The following is a 16147-nucleotide window of genomic DNA, read 5'->3' as shown; positions in this document are numbered from 1 at the left end:
AACAAGAAACACGCAGGAGGAAACATCAGGGGCAGTTAGCCATACAGTCTTGGTGCACACAGAAGACATCACTGTATATTTTCAAGTTGTACATTTTCACCAAATATCACATTTAGCCAGTGATCTGCAGGCAGGAGTAAGACAGGAAGAGCGTTTCCTTGTGTAACTGTCCTAGGGCTCAAAAAGTCCAGTGACTGTGAAGTCTTGTCTCATCTCAGGCAATTCTATTTTATATTTGTCTTCATTATTGAGCACGCTTCATATTCTCTTCCTCGGCTCACTGCAGCTTCATTGCTTCATTTTATGTATCAGGAAGCCGGACAAAGCTCAACTGGCAGCAGGATTTAGACTTTTATTAAGTCAGATAGAAATCATCTCACTCAGTAATCTGGAAAGATGGTGAGAAGTCGTGAGTTTGGCAGGATGGTCTTTTTTAATTACTGCAGATTTCTGATCTACATTTCCCTGCAGTTTAGCATATTGTTGTGAACTTGCAATGTGAGTGTCAAACTTCCCTCTAGTGGTTGCTGTACACAGAGAATAAACATTGATTTAGCTTGATGACAAGTATTTAACACTGGACAGAAAAAGATGACAATTCATACGAGATTCTAATGGTTGAACATAGTGAAATTTATTTATTTGTCTTTCTTCCTCTTTTAATGATTTAGTTACTTCACAAGTTGAAATACTGTAATTAAAACATGATTCATTGTCAAAGCAAACAAACAAACAAAAACAAACAAAAAGAATGATGGCATTATACTCTGCAAAATGCGAATGTGCCACCTATTGGTGATGCCTCTGCACTTCTTGATTGCTCTCCAGCAGGTCAGTGGCAATGTCACCACGAACAATGCCAGTTGTCCCATAGCACACAACAGGGCTACACACAGCTCTGTGCCTGCTCGTGTTAATGCAGTACTAGTGCTGCAATAAAATAAAAGCAAGAATTGAGCAGTAAGTGTGAAATAAAGAACTGAGTGTTAAAAATGTGCAAAGAATAGAGTGACTCATTAAGTGTCATTATGATTAAAGAGTTCCATTTCTTGCTAACAGAGTTCTCAGCAGCAGATTGTGAAACCAGAAATACACTCTGCAAGGCAGAAGTTTTTTGCTATGTGTGAAGAGGAAAGATATGGTGAACTTGTATGTTTCTCAGCCATCTGAGCTGTAAATTTGCACCTCTACAATCCTCTCAGAGAATCTGTTAATAACTTTTTGGAACCTATTCCGCTCGAATCCTATAAGGCAGTGAGATTGGATCCTGCCTGTACAAGGGTCCATGCATGGAAAGGAAGAAGCCTCGGGACATCTGACACTGTAAACTCTGTTGTGAAAGTTTTGTTTCCCAGTTTTCAAAAGCAGCCTTCATTCATCCTTTATGCATATTCAGAATTGTATTTCTGTTGATTAAATATTTCACACAGGTACCACTGTTCTTCAGTAAGTGCCAGTGATTAAACCTGTCTATGCAGAAGTGGAAACTGTATTTTAAATCTGTGGTCCTTCTAATTTGATTTTTCTTATAGTTTACATAGCAGTTACCAATTGTCCCACTCTCCAGGACAGTATTCGATCTCTGTTTATGGTACAGTACCACCTCTACTTCATTTCATTTAGTGGAAAAAAATGAATCAATGTTATCATCTTCCTCAGTCTAAAAACAGCAAAACTGCTATTTATTAAAATTTTTTGAAACGAATTTTTGCTCAAAATCTTGCTACTTCTTTGTGGCATCATTTTGGTGATGATTTGGTGTGGTTTTTGTGCTTTGTATTTTTTTCTCTTTTTTTTTGTTAGTGGCTCAGCTTAGTGAAAGGACAGAGTCAACCCCGACTGGTTGCAATAAGCTAAGCACTGGTGTGTGACATTAAATGTACACACTAGAATGTAAGATGTCATTGAAAACAAAACCAGCTCTGGAGAGATAAGGTAATAATGAGAGCTAGCATACAGCAAGCACAATTAAAGTACACCACAGTGTAATATTTGACTAATCATCTAAAAATATTGGTTTTCCTTAAACTTGAGATTTGTCAGAATCACAAAACAACCCAGCAGCCTAGATAAATGTCACAATGAAGAATCAAAAAATAACATTTGAAAATATGGGGTATGTTGTTATACCCATAAAGATTGTAAAGCAATAGCTGTGTCAGGTCCTCTTAAAAATAATACGCTTTCATCTTATGTCTTAATGTAAGAGCTTCTTTTCGAGCAGATGTTCTGGGAGTGCTCCCTCCCTTATGCAATGACAGAAGCATAGCAATGCTCCTAGAGAGGTTTACCTTTCAGAGCTGACAAGTGTTAAAAGAAAATGGGGGGTGCGAACAGGTTTATAATCTACATCACAGATATGTGGGAAAGGGTTTTAAAATACACTGTGTAAGGGAGAGGAGAAAAATCAGACACATTAAATAAAATCTATATAAATAGTAACAGTGAAGTCATACAATGATCTTTAGCAAAATAAGCCCCACTAAAGCAGACCATGAGCAGTGAGAGCTGCTATTTCTTATGGGATGCAGTGATAAAGAAATTACATACTTATTTGAGAGGAACATAAATAAAGATTAATAGGTTAATGAGTTATTTTCCTTTCATTACTATACTATTGTACTTTATTATAATTGCTTTGCACTCATTTAATTAAATTTGAACTAGGGCCAACACAAGATAATTTGTTTTCCCTGTACTAAACAATGAGTATGCAGATTGGAAGTACTGAAGCAGTAATCAGCCCTCTGTTTGCAACACTTTTCTACTCTGAGTAGACATTATAATTGATAATTTGATTGTTGCAGCACTCCGTGCAATATATTTTAAAGCAACATTAACATAATGGAAATTATGTTGTGTGCCTAATCCAAGCTTTTCACTGTGTAAGTATACAAATCCCATTCTGTAATGAATTAGGGCACTATCCACCAAACATGCACACAACCTTTACACGCCTCATTTTGGAACAGAGCTATCTCCTTCTAGTCTCCAGTCAATGTCTTATATCACTTATATCAAGTTATATCACTTAAGTTGTACACAAAAAGAGCTAAAATAACTAAGCTAAGCATTACAATGGAGCCTGATTTGATCTGAAATAAATCTGTCATTAAAACTAAGTAGGTTTTTTTATAGTCTCTGTATAATTTTTGCATTATTTCTGAGGAAGATGTTTATCCTGTCCATTAGATTTTATCTTTCCTTTGTCTCTTTCCACCTTCTGAGAACCCTTCTAGAAAAACAGTGACATGACTGAGATGTTGAGGTAGGACTTTTCAATACCTGTAATATAAACAAAAGCTACCTCATTGTGTTTTTATATATTTTGATCTTAGGAACAAAGCATTTTTATGTTCTGCAAGAATGAGAGGCAAGTCTGAGGTTCTGGTGATCTTTTCTTTATCCCAATCAATGCCACCACGCAGTTTTAATACACTGCTTCCTGTTGCCCCCAGTCCCTGCAGAGGATTTGGTCTGCATGTCCTGACCTAATGAAGTCCTGAGGATGGTGGGACAGACCTGAGCAGTTGTGTGCCACCTCAGCAGTCACCAAGGTTGACTTGCCTTTCAAGTTTGGACAATGAAAAAGCAGTAGAAAAACAAAGTGAAGTGTGATGGTTTATAAAACTCAGCCAACTTTATTTGTTTTCTGACAAAATAAGAGTGGTTTTGCTTGTGTAAATATTTGAGTCACCTCATTTAATATTTGCCTGTTTACTTTACAGCCTGAGGTGTCCCTCTACTAGGAAGGTGAGTTGTGGGTTTGCAAAATAAGTTCAACTTGTTTGAGAAAAGTGTTGTACAGGAGAGTATTTCACTTACTGTCTTTTAGAACTGGACTTGCAAAGTTTCCTATGGTCTTCCTCATGCAAGGAATCCTACTGAAAATAATCATGATTAGTATTTTAGAGAAATGATGAGCTTAACCATGCTGCTCTCTAGAGAGCAGTGCTAATGAGTGTGGAGTGGCCCAGGTTGCCTGCACAGACTTCTTTTGTTCCCCACCATGTTTCCAAATGAGGTTTTTGAAGGAGATAGGAAGGCTGACTGGCAGGTTTGACTTCCCTTTTTTTTCTTCTAGTGTCCAATTCCATTTCCTTTTGCTGACAATTCTTTAACATCATTATAAAGCCTAATATATTAAGAGAGATGCCACTATTATACTCCTGGAGATGAGAGAAAATTAGAAGTACAGGAGAAATGAACAGTGTTATAGATATTTAAAAAGGTGTTAGAGTGTGCTCCCTGCATCACCACCCAGCTCTAAAACAACTGATCCTCTGAGAGATCTCTCTGTCTACCACTATGGTCTGACACTACGGGATTCTGCTTTATTGTTTCGGGATTTCTGTGGTTTTCCAGCCATGTAATAGGAACTTGGGAATCCTGCCCCAGATAGTTTCTCTCTTACATAGGAGTTTTCACTAAATAGGTCCCCAAGATCTATTTGGGGTCCAGAAGTAAAGAGGTGAACTTTGTGTCTATGGAAGGAGATGGAGCTGGCTGCCTGTGGTGCAGCACTGTGTGTTGGGAAGAAGCTGGGGATCAGGATCCCTGCTGAAAATCAGGGAATAGGGGAGTTCCTCTCATCTTCATTCAAAGCCTGCAGGAGGTTTCTTTCCTGCACTTAGTAGCACAAAGACAGGAGCCTTTTGTAACTTGTCTACTGTGAGGCCTAACCAAAGTCTCCTGAGTCTTAATAAAGGTTGCAGTCATCCTCAGTGTACTTCAGTTTTGCAATAAATGTTGGTGCATTTCAATAACTTTTGAGTTTTCCAGAGACAGGCTTTGCCTGAGCAAAGAGACATGGGATCCATGACAGACAGGGCATCATTTAGTGTTTATATCAAGGAGTGGTGGGATTTTTCCACACCACCTTAGAATCTGTTACGGTGGATTATGCCTTCAGAAAAACTAATTTATAATGTCTCAAGTAGAAAGTGGATCATAAGTGCTCTGTCTTTTTATACAAAGCCACTGCTGTCAGCCCATAAGGCAAATCCAGGGAGGCTTCTGTTTTCCATTTACTGTACTTTTCAATTGATTGGTCAGTGGTGTGTATCCTTTTCCAGTTTCTTTATTCTCTCTCTTTCAGACTTGGAATATCATTGCTTGAAATCCTGAGGGTAACATTATAGATTTCTTTTTATTTCACACAGAGACCTTTAAACACACAACATACCTGAATTACCCCTCCATCTAGCTTTAAATCAGTCTGGGTGTGTAACTCAAATCAGAGATTGAATGCTATAATATTGCTTCTTTGCACAATTTAAAAGGTTGGACTAGAAAGGGAACAACCCTTTTCATGGGTGTGCATAATAAATACAGCATGACTAGAGATGTAAGAATGGGAGAATATTTTGATATGAAGTGTTATAACCAAGCTAGGTTTATAGTGAAATCAAAAAGTGCAAGAAGAAAGAAAAACTGTGAAAAGCATGAGGGGATCATGGAAGGGTATGGATGGAAAATAAAATAGGAGATTTTCAAAGCTGAAGTTTTGTAGCTAGAGAATTCTACCTGCCATCCAGTGTGGATATTTATGTGGGTTAAATAAAATAGCAGTTGAGACTGCTGAAATGCATATATCAATCATCTGTAAGGTAAAGCAGGTGGGGAAGATTGAAAGATTACAGAACAAAGGGGAAAGTGTAAGTAAAAGGAAGAAAATAAAAGAAGTCTGTGTGAAGGCTAAGATAAATAGGAAACTTTCTGAATACACAAGAAATGAGGTCACTGGAGAATACAGCTGAGTTAGAGACATTGCAAAGGTAACCTACCTTTGTTTGAGAGAAATATATTTTTCAGATGTTAAATTCTTTGAGTCAGTTTTCTTGATGAAGATAAGGATAATACAAAGAAGAGTCACTGGAACAGAAAAAGGAGTTAATATAGACTCTGAATACTGACAAAAATTAGGACCTTAAAAATTGACCCAGATTTCTGTGAGAAACTGAAACACTCAGAAGGAGACATGAACATGCTGACCATGTTATTGGAAAGAGTGCTTGGCTGGAAATGCCTAAAGACTTGAAGTATAGTCCTGGACAGTGAGTTCTTGGCAGATTTTAAGTCATGACATGTGGTTTGGATAGTCTGTGGTTACAAGAGAATAGTTCTGTACACAGCAGTTTCCCTTATCCTTGTGTACTGTGGGCTGTTTTCAAGTTTGCAATAGAGAGAAGGGCACCAAAATGAGACCAAGGTGAGGTTGATGTGGAGGAGCAGTGGTGAGAGGCCACATCCTCACTCTACTTGAGTCAGGGTGTTCAAACACAATGAATTGGACTTAGGAGAATAGGAAAAACCATGAGCTTGCAATCAGGTAAAGAATATATAACATGCTCTCAAAGACAGCCCAGACCAATGAAGAGCAGTAAGAGTTCTCAGCAGAAAAAACATAAAAAAAAGGAAAAAAGAAAAGAAAAGAAAAATAGAAAAAGGAATCAGAGCAAGGTGTGAAATGCAAATACAGAGGCTTCATGTAGTTGGATACTGGTGAGGCATGACAGTATCATGATAATGCTCAGAAGACCAGTCTCTGGTTTTAATTATCTTTTAAAAAAGTTATTGTACAATCAGAAAATTCATAATCACTACTAGTATGGTACAAGGGCAGAGAGACCTTAGTTATTTGTTAAAGTTAGAGAAAGCAGGTCTATAGAACAGAGGAAATTAGGAGGTCATCTCATTGAGTCACAGATAATTCCGAAGGGAATAGACAGGATAAATGCTACCAGGTTAGCTGAACTCTTTTGAGATGCAAGAACAAAGGAGATGAACTAAGAGAAATCAATGGCCACTGTATTTATTTGGAATTCTTTACACAAATCGGGAGCAATTGCATATATAAAATATTTCACTAATGGCAGCAAGAGGAAGAAACAATTGAAACAATAATTTAAAGGGTTAGTGTATCTAAGCTTTTTAAAACATAGACATTTAACATTAGCATTTACAGTGAGCTATTTTCTTTGCAAATAATTATAAATAATCTTTTTGCAAGGCAGCTCAATTGCAATAAATAACAAAGGAAGGTGGAAAAACTTCAAAATAGAAATTTTAATTTAGAGGTGGTTATAATTCTAGTTATTGGAAATTTTCCTGCAGTGATTCCCCAACAACACAAGTAAATTCTGTGTGGAAAGAGGGAGTAAACACTAGTAAACACTACTTTGCTATATATACTTCTGTGTCTACCATTTATCCTGTTTGAAAACATGTATAGCAGAAGGGATTGTGTCATCAGAGGAGTTACTTGATTTTTGGGTTTGGTTGGGTTTTTCTGCGTTGTTTTTCTTTTTTTAATTTATTTAAATTTACATCTCTGCAGAGGAGTATACAAATATTTGTATATAAACACACACACACACATATATATATATTTATATGGTATCATAACCCAGAAATTTGCATGCTGTAGTTCTGAACTAAAACTGTAAGAGCCCTTCAGGGATTGGTGCTTCCCAAGAGCTTCCCTGTTTAACCAGGAGCTCCCATTTTGCTTCAGCCATGGTCCTCTTCTCTAATACAACACTTCGTGGAAAAGTGCTAACTGAAATGGGGGATAGAATGGACACAGGATTTTTACTTATTTATTTATTTTGGTCAGAGACAAACAAACTCCTGTTAAAATGTTAAAATACAGAATTCTGTCTGTACATGGACTAACAAGTGCTATTTTTTTTTTTTATGTTAGGAGTCCATCAAAAGCTGATATGAAGCTGTAACATCCTTCCTGGAAATGGGAACCTTTCCACCAGAGTGATGATGGATCATCAGACTCACTCTATCAAACAGAAAACTTAATCTGCAATAACTGAGGCTCGGGTATGATGCAAGACCACTTGTATTCACCCAACAATGACCGACTCTATAGAAACTGTCAGCAGAGGTCCCTATGGTCTGCTGAAACCTGGAGCTTCCCTTTTCTTTCTGGGATATGATGGACATAAATATAAGTTAATAGTAAAAATGAAGCACATTGAAGAGTGGAGAGCAGTGTATGATTGTGAAGGTGAATGAATATTGAATTGCTCTACTTTGAAGCAGTTAGGAACATTAATTACTCTGGATTTTAAGTATTAGAAGGGGAACATGCACTATACATGTACTTCTAGGATGTGTGCCTGAGAAATTAACATATATCTGCATAACCCTAAAAAACCACTATAGATTCAGAACCATTCTTGAAACTTGCCTAGTTTGTGTTTTGCTTCGCTAGGCACATAGAAAAGATAGGATTTTCTCTTCTCCTTCCCAGACAAAGTGGGTTCCAAAGTGGTTCAAATCCTGGTAATCCAGCCTGAAGAATGAAATATTCTTGAAAAGACAGGGGATGCTGTCTGAAGAACAGATCTCTGCCAGGGCTGCTGCTCTTACAGGCACATCCAGGCTGGCTGTAAATGAGGTTGTTCAGGCAGTGATGTAGCCACAGCAGCTCAGAGCTGCACAGGGCACGCTGTTTACCCTGTTTTTCAGCCATGGAACAACATTCACATCAGTGAATGCAGTGGAGACATACCCAGAATAAGAATGTGATTTATTCTTTCAATGTGAGAAGCAGCTATATGTTCAACAAAGGCTTTCCTTAGACTAATGGCCAAAGTAGGCCCCAGTGCAGCTCCTCTATAGACTGAGAAGAAAGGATTGTTTGTTGAGGCCCAACTGTCCCCAAAAACCAGTCTGCTGAGTGGATTCCGTCATGTATGAGTTCTCTGCTCGCTTCATTGTCATGAGTGTTTCCGCAAGCCTGCCATGCACGGCATAACTGGGGAATTTACTGCAGCAGTTGCTGATAGGGCAAATAATTCAAAGTCCTGTCACAGCTTGGAAAGAACAGATGACTACTACAGAACAGTTTAATATATATATATATATATATATATATATATAAGATATTGTTTACCAGTGGAATACAGGACAATGTGATTTTTCTATAGACCCTCTCATTCTCAAGGAATGGCAAAGCATTTAATAAAGGAATGAGTTAAGAGTTGTGGTTGTTCAGTCCAGAGCAATGGCTGGTTTAGCCTTTCAGTGCAAAATCATTATGTGCTCAGCAGTAGCTCACAGAGCCATGGCCAGTAAGGGCTGACGTGCTGAGACAGGGACACTGGCTCTGGCACTCTCTTTGTCCCCTCAAACTGTCTGTGGTATTGCTTACTCTCCTCGGATGGGCACAAGAGGAAGAAAGAAGAAAACTTTTGTTAATTCTGAGGTTTTCCCCAGTGCCAGTGCCAGTAACTTTGACCATGTGGTGCCTTTAATTGTGAATTGCAAGAGCTGGAGTTGGGTAAGCCCTGTTTTATGTGTAGGAACTCAGTTCTTCACAACTATTTTCTTGGTCAGCATGTGCCTACTGTATTATTGGGAAAAAAATATGTGCTCTCCCGCTGGAATGTGGGTAGCTACCCTTTCTGAACCTGTGAAACAGCCAAGGAGTGAAACTACACCATTTGCTTTCCAGGGAGACTTGACTTCAGCTGAATTTCAAAGCCAGTTACGCATGTGCTTCATGTAAACCAATGCTCCTGAAAATTGCTGTTTTTTAAACCCAATTTATAATATCACTCATTTTGGATGCTGCTCATTTCAAGCCTTTTGAAGTACTGTTTTTATTTGCATATCTCTAGCACTGATTTTTGGATGCAACACTGCTGTGTTCTCTGTGTTTCTTAGTATTTGATTCAGGCTGTCATTACAGAAAAGACCACTCCACCCAGCAGCGAGGCCTGTCTCACCCAGGTATAGCAAGGACTTGTGGTGCAGAGCAAATGGCTGTGCTTGCACAACCATCTTGCATGTTAGAGCTGCACATGAGTGCACAGATCAGCTGAAGAAGGCAGTGTAAGTCTGTGTGGAAGTCATGCTTTAAGCATGAGCCCTGTTAATGGACCCCCAGCTCTGCTCTGCCTTTTCCAACCCCTGCATATCACACAGTGGTGGGTCAGCACAGATCCACAGCCCCTCTCCAGCCTGGGTATTTGGGACCATATGTGGAGCCCCAGAGCAGGACAGAGATTGTGACTTCATGCTCCACAAATGCAGAATTTCTTCTGGTTGGGTTCAGCTCTCAGAACCTGTTTGTCATGCATGTTTTCTCAGATGGGGCTTGTCATACAGGGCCTCACAGCTCAGTGTTTAGACACGTGAGTGCTCTGGTTTCAATCTGCGGACAAACACGCATTGATTGAGAAGATAGTACCCCAAAGGTCTCTGATTCAATCAAACACTTCAACATATCCCTATCTTCAGCCATGTGGAGTATTTAGTTTTTAATGATACACACATTTGGACAAAAGCACAAGCTGTTCATGAGACTGCGTGAGCAGAAGGAGAGGCTGTGTTGATCAGCTCTTTTTCTGCTGGAAATTATTCATTCAGGTCACCCTTTTAGTGTAAAAGCTTGGGAGCAGGAGAGAGTCATGCCAAGAGCTTAAGGGGGTGGAGTGGCTCCATTGGATGCAGAATGATGGAAGAAGGGTGTGAGGGTGGGGAGGAGAAGAGCCACTGCCCCCTTGCACTCCTGGTCATGGTCCTGCCTGAGGTGCCTTTTGCTGCTCCAGCCCAGGAGCTGCCTCCTGTGTATGAGACTGATTTCCCAGTGCCTCTCAGTGATGCCATGCCTCCTGTGCCCCCTGCATTGGTGGCTGGCTGTGTCCCTGTGCTGTGCCCATCACCCTGGGCATGCAGGTAGAGCTGCCCCATCCCCACTCCCATCAATGCGCTCTGGGAGGGAGAGGTACTTGCAGAATTGAGGCTGTGTTTGCTGTGGTGGGTGTTGCTGTACCTCAGCAGCTGGATGGATGTCAATGAAAGTGAGAGAAGGGGAAAAAAAACCACAAAATAAGCTCTGGAAAAAATTTTACCAAACAATACCTGTTGTGGGAACTGCTTTCAGTGAGATGCAAACGCATTTTCCTTTCATTTCTGCAACGGTTCTGAGCTGCTTCATTAATAACAGACTTGTTTGGGAGACTGACAAGATGGGAACCAGCACTGTAATTACACTGCTGCTCTTTTTGTGAGGACTGCCATGAAAACAACGCTGTGTTCTCATTTTCTCCAAAGACAAGCAGGGAAACAAATTTCTAACACCTTGCCCTCCATTGCAGCTGGACACTGTTCCAGACTGACATGAATCAATTAAAAGTGAAAGTGTAACCCATAGAAACATTATTCAGTAAGCTTCATACAAAAGAAAGCATTTCTACTTGCCTAATTAAATGATGAGAAAAAAAGTATATATTTTTGGCAGTAGTTGTGGAAGTACTTTGCTTTTTTTTTCAAAAGTCAGACCATCATAGCACAAACAATTAACAAAAGAAAAATGTTTCCTTTTCCTGGAGTTGGCTAATTAAAAACTTTCTCTCTCATCAATTTACTGAACACCAAAGGAGACATTTCATGGCTTTTTAGCACCTGGAATGCCATATTTATTTTTCAATTGAAAAACTGTATTATAGCGAACTGCCATACACACAGTTTACCTGGATTCTCTAAATAAAGCAGTGATAATCTTTATCGTTGCTCTCTTGACTTTGTTTCAACATTCTTTTTAATGCAAATTTCCTAATCTAACTTGTAAAACATTTAATATTTAGAATATACTCCTTTAAGATCCATCAAAAGAGGCAAAGCTGCACAACAATGCCTGGTGCTGGAGCATTGTGAGCCTGCTACAAAGGAATGAGGTGATTCTTTCTTTCAGGTCAGAAGGTCAGGCTTCACTGCATTAATTTTGCTGAGTCTCTTTGTTATTTATAACAAACAAGGTCATTTATTTTCATTTCCTTGTTTCTAATTGCATACATCTCCTTTGGAGTATGAACTCGGTAAACAGGTGGCTGAAATGCTGGGGAAAATACTTGAAGCTGTTCCAGAAAAAGGGCATGTCCCACACTGGTAAAGCAATTTGATGAGTTAGAGATTTAGTCATAGCAGGATGTGCACCTGCTTGAAAGCAAACACACTTCTCTTTGGCACACACAGATACATGCAAATTAAAAGAGATTATTTCACTCTGAATGGTGGGTTGATATTTGATCAAATTTAACACTGTATATTTTAAATAAAGCCTTGGTGTATATTAGTGAAATACAATCTCTTTTCAGCTGCTTTTGATTTTTTTTTCAACTTCTCTTTGAGTATTACAAATGAATGATATTTCTTCACTAGCTGAGCCTACAAAAAGAGTATGTCTCTGGAGGAGAACTTTATCAGGGAATCTTTATGATGAGAACTACCTACATGCACAGAAAAAAAATGGGATAATGAAAAGCTAGGATGTTTGACTGACAAGGAATAAACCAGATCTTAAATTTTTTATTCTAAAATGAATTCACACAAATTAAAGGGCATTCATTGGAGTGATAGCAGTACGTCTTTTTAATCCTGTAAACCCCACGTTTCCAGGCAGTCCAAATGGAACTCCTAAATATATTCATGGGCAGCTTTTGCATAGGTAGTCATTGAATTTGCATTTCAAAATGCAGGCACTGTATGGCTAAATCTGTGGCTGCTTTGTCCTGAAAGATGAGATTCACTGTGGACTACCTTGATTTTAGGGGTAGTTGAGAATATAGCAGGAAGCAGTAATTGTCTGGCATGACTGAGCTTCTGTTGGTGGTTGAGAACTGGTCCGGGGCTGAATCCATAAGGGAAACAGAGGGAGATTTCTTAGCAAGGTCGTCGAGGTCCCCAGAGAATGGGAGGCACCACTGCTGTGTCCATAGGCTCTGCACTGAGCTTTGGAGCTTAAGAAATGTCTCTGAGCAAGGGGAAAGCGTGGGAGGAAAGCAGGAGAGAAGGATGTGCCACCCCAAGAGACAACTGTTTTGTCTCTTTTCTAAGATTGGGCATAGAGGGGTCGTTTGGAGGAGGCTCTGCAAGGGGCATGTATCCTCCTGCTTAAATTGTCCTTTTCTGCAGTTTATTTCCAAAGAGTGGGGCAGGGATGGCAATTTGGTTGTAAGGATTATGCTACAGCTTTCATTGTTTAGGATGCATACTGTAGCCTTTCTATGAGAAGATTACTGTCCTGGGCTTTTGTTTTCATGCATATGAAAATATACTTTGTAATTTCAGGGAGACAATATCGTGAAATGGTATGTTAGAAGAAAGAAACTATTTTCTATCTCTAAACCCGATAAAAATCCAAACCCTTTCTTTGGCAAAATATTTGTTTCTTGAATGTAATTATAAATGTCATTGTACATTCTTCCTGACTTCAATGCTTATCTTGAGGAGTTCAGTGAAAATAAATTGTTTTCATGAAAGCAGAGAAGCCGTTTGATAAACACACTGTCTCAGAAAATTGTTCCTGAAGCAGAGGTCGTTCTCTCACTTTAAAAGAAAGAGAATATGTTTTAGAAAACAAGCCAAGCAGCAGAAAAAAGCATTTTTTGTTTCAGACAATTCATTTTTAAAAGCAATGTGTAAATCACATGGAAAATTCTGCATTGATTATTTTGACTGCTGTAGAACCCTGGAATAAATGAAGTTGAAATAGACTTATATCAAAGAACATTGCATTTAATAGCAAGTCAGAGTGTTATTTTACTACTGATTTTTTTGGATTTGGTTTTGTGATCAGATGTTTTATTAAATATTAGCCATTCATGGTAATGGGGACTGATTCTTTAAGACCAGATTGGCATGTATTGTTCATGAGCTTCAAGAAACAGTCTTGAGAAATGGAATCTGTCTTTTCAACACTGAAAATCCAGCCCACTGAGGCATCAAAAAAAAAAAAAAAAGCTCAACTCTGTAAGTTGAGACAACTGAAGATAGGTCCTGAATAAAAGTATAGCAGTTCATTTTAGAGATGTTATTGAGGTGCCCAATCAGACCTTCAGAAATCTCTTCCTTAATTTTCAATCTGATGAATTTATGTACATGTCTATTACTAATTCCCAAACTCTACTGTACAAGTACTTATAAAATAGTGCTTAATTTTTTTAATCCTCAGCTAGATTTATGCTGCTATTAATATCAGAGTTATTAATATGCTCTCAGAAGACTACATCATTAATTAGAAGACCTAAAGGATAACTAATGGGTCCTTTGGATGACTACTCCCAGTTATTGTATGGATCTGATCTATCCAAATAAAGCTGTATGTCTACAGCCTTATTAATTTTTTTTTTAATATATCTTCACATGCTCTAGCATTGATCACTAATTATTTTATGTTATAACCTGTGCTCATAGATGGTGTGACATTAACACCATGGTAAGTCACTGGAACATTTTAAAGGGACATGATGACAGCAGCATTTTTAAATAATTGCTTTTGATTTTAACGCATGACTGTGAAACTATACATTGCTTTTACCTTGTACCTTGTGTGTATTTCAAATCATTGCCTAAAAGAACATTGGATGAAAGTAAAACTGAAAAAAATGCATGAATGAATTTGTTGCAGACACAAGGATCAAATGTAACCTTTCTCACCTGGAAAAACTCTTCAGTATGTCTCACTAAGACTTTTCATTAAAATAATTCTTTCAGTAATATGACTTGGTTCTACTGTAAAAGGAAAGTTTCTGCCTATCACATTCCTCTAGAATAACAGAGACATTTAAAGAAGACGGTGAGCATATTTTTCTTTCTGTAGGCATTGTCCTTGTAAATTCCCTGCAAAAGTAGATGCCAGTAGCTTTTTTTCTGCATCATAACAGTTCTAGCAGTTTAAATTCAACAAATGTGTGAATGTGGAGAGAGCTGGAGGAGAAAACCAGAAATGTACCACACATCTTTATATCAACAGATGATATAAATCATAATGTATTATATGTAATTTTATATACATATATAACCATATACAGCACCATGTCTAACCAAGTTTTCCTGTCTTGCTTTAAAATGGCATCCCTGTAAGAAAGGAATACACTGTATTAATTTCTTAGTTTCAGTTAAAACTTTTATTCTTTAATGCTAATCTAGAAGTGACACTGTTCCAGTCATTGTTCTCCTAAAGAAGTGAATTTTTATATTACTGGACAGTTCCTTTACTGTTTTCAGTGCTACAATCAGTTTGTTTTTCAATGTGGTCTTTATCTCACAATAACTGTGTACTAGTATGTGAGGATACTGTAACACTGCAGTCAATAGCAACAGGATATTCCCTCTGCCAAAAAGTAAATCTATATTGTCCATTACACACAGGTTATTTTGGAAGGTTATGGAATACTTTCCTTAAAGAAGCAGAAACCTTTTTGCTGTAACATAGTTCAACAGTATTAATGGTTGTATCTGCTCTCTAAACAACTCAAATCTCTGGTTTTCTGCTAGAATACTATTTGAAATATTGTATGTGACTTGAGGTGGTAAACTACTTCAGGTAAAGTAAGAGACTTCAGCAATCCACAGTAACATCAAAGAGGCATATGTAAATATTTGAAAAGTGTAGCAATTTTATCTTATTCCCCATTTCACAGAGTAATGTTTTTCCTGATTTGGGCCTGAAAAAATTTTCACAATCCAAAAACTTGCAGTTGTGACTTTTTTTTCCTTGCAACAATCCTTATTTGCATTTTGAAATAATGAGTTGTATTTTAAAGAAATAACTATAGTTTTTAAATAATCCTTTGATCTGCAGTTCTCTAGTTGTGGCAACTGAGACAATGAGAAAGTAAATTATCATCTGGCAGGCAAGCACTAAACTCCAGCTTCCCCAATTGTTTGGCTTCTCCAATCTGCTGGCTGAAATTCCCTCCTTTACAGCAGGAAATGTAGTCAGTGACTAATAAGTGTTTATTGATCTCTGCTTGAGATACTTGCTAAGAGATGTAGATATCAATGAATATTTGATCTTACTTAATGTTAAGAACAGAAGTATTTTCTTTATGGCCTCACTTCTACAGGATATTCATGCATGTATGATCACTTCTAAATGCCATCTGACTCTACCACCCGATGAGAAGGGGACTTCAGTGAGATAAACTCTAATGAATTAATATGCTATTAATTGTACTTTTTCTTAGCCAGAAGTTGGTAGTGTAGTTGAAGGGTAAGTCAAAATATTATTGATTCTCAGCAGCTGTACTTGATAAGTAGAATACAGGTCTAATTCAAAGCCCATTGCAGTCAATTAAAGGGACTTTCTATTGATTTGAGGAGGCTTTAGACTATTTTC

The sequence above is a fragment of the Poecile atricapillus genome, chromosome 10, assembly GCF_030490865.1.
Source record: "Poecile atricapillus isolate bPoeAtr1 chromosome 10, bPoeAtr1.hap1, whole genome shotgun sequence".
In the NCBI taxonomy this organism is placed as follows: domain Eukaryota; kingdom Metazoa; phylum Chordata; class Aves; order Passeriformes; family Paridae; genus Poecile; species Poecile atricapillus.
The sequence above is the reverse complement of the archived record's forward strand: the minus strand, read 5'-3'. Positions refer to the sequence as shown.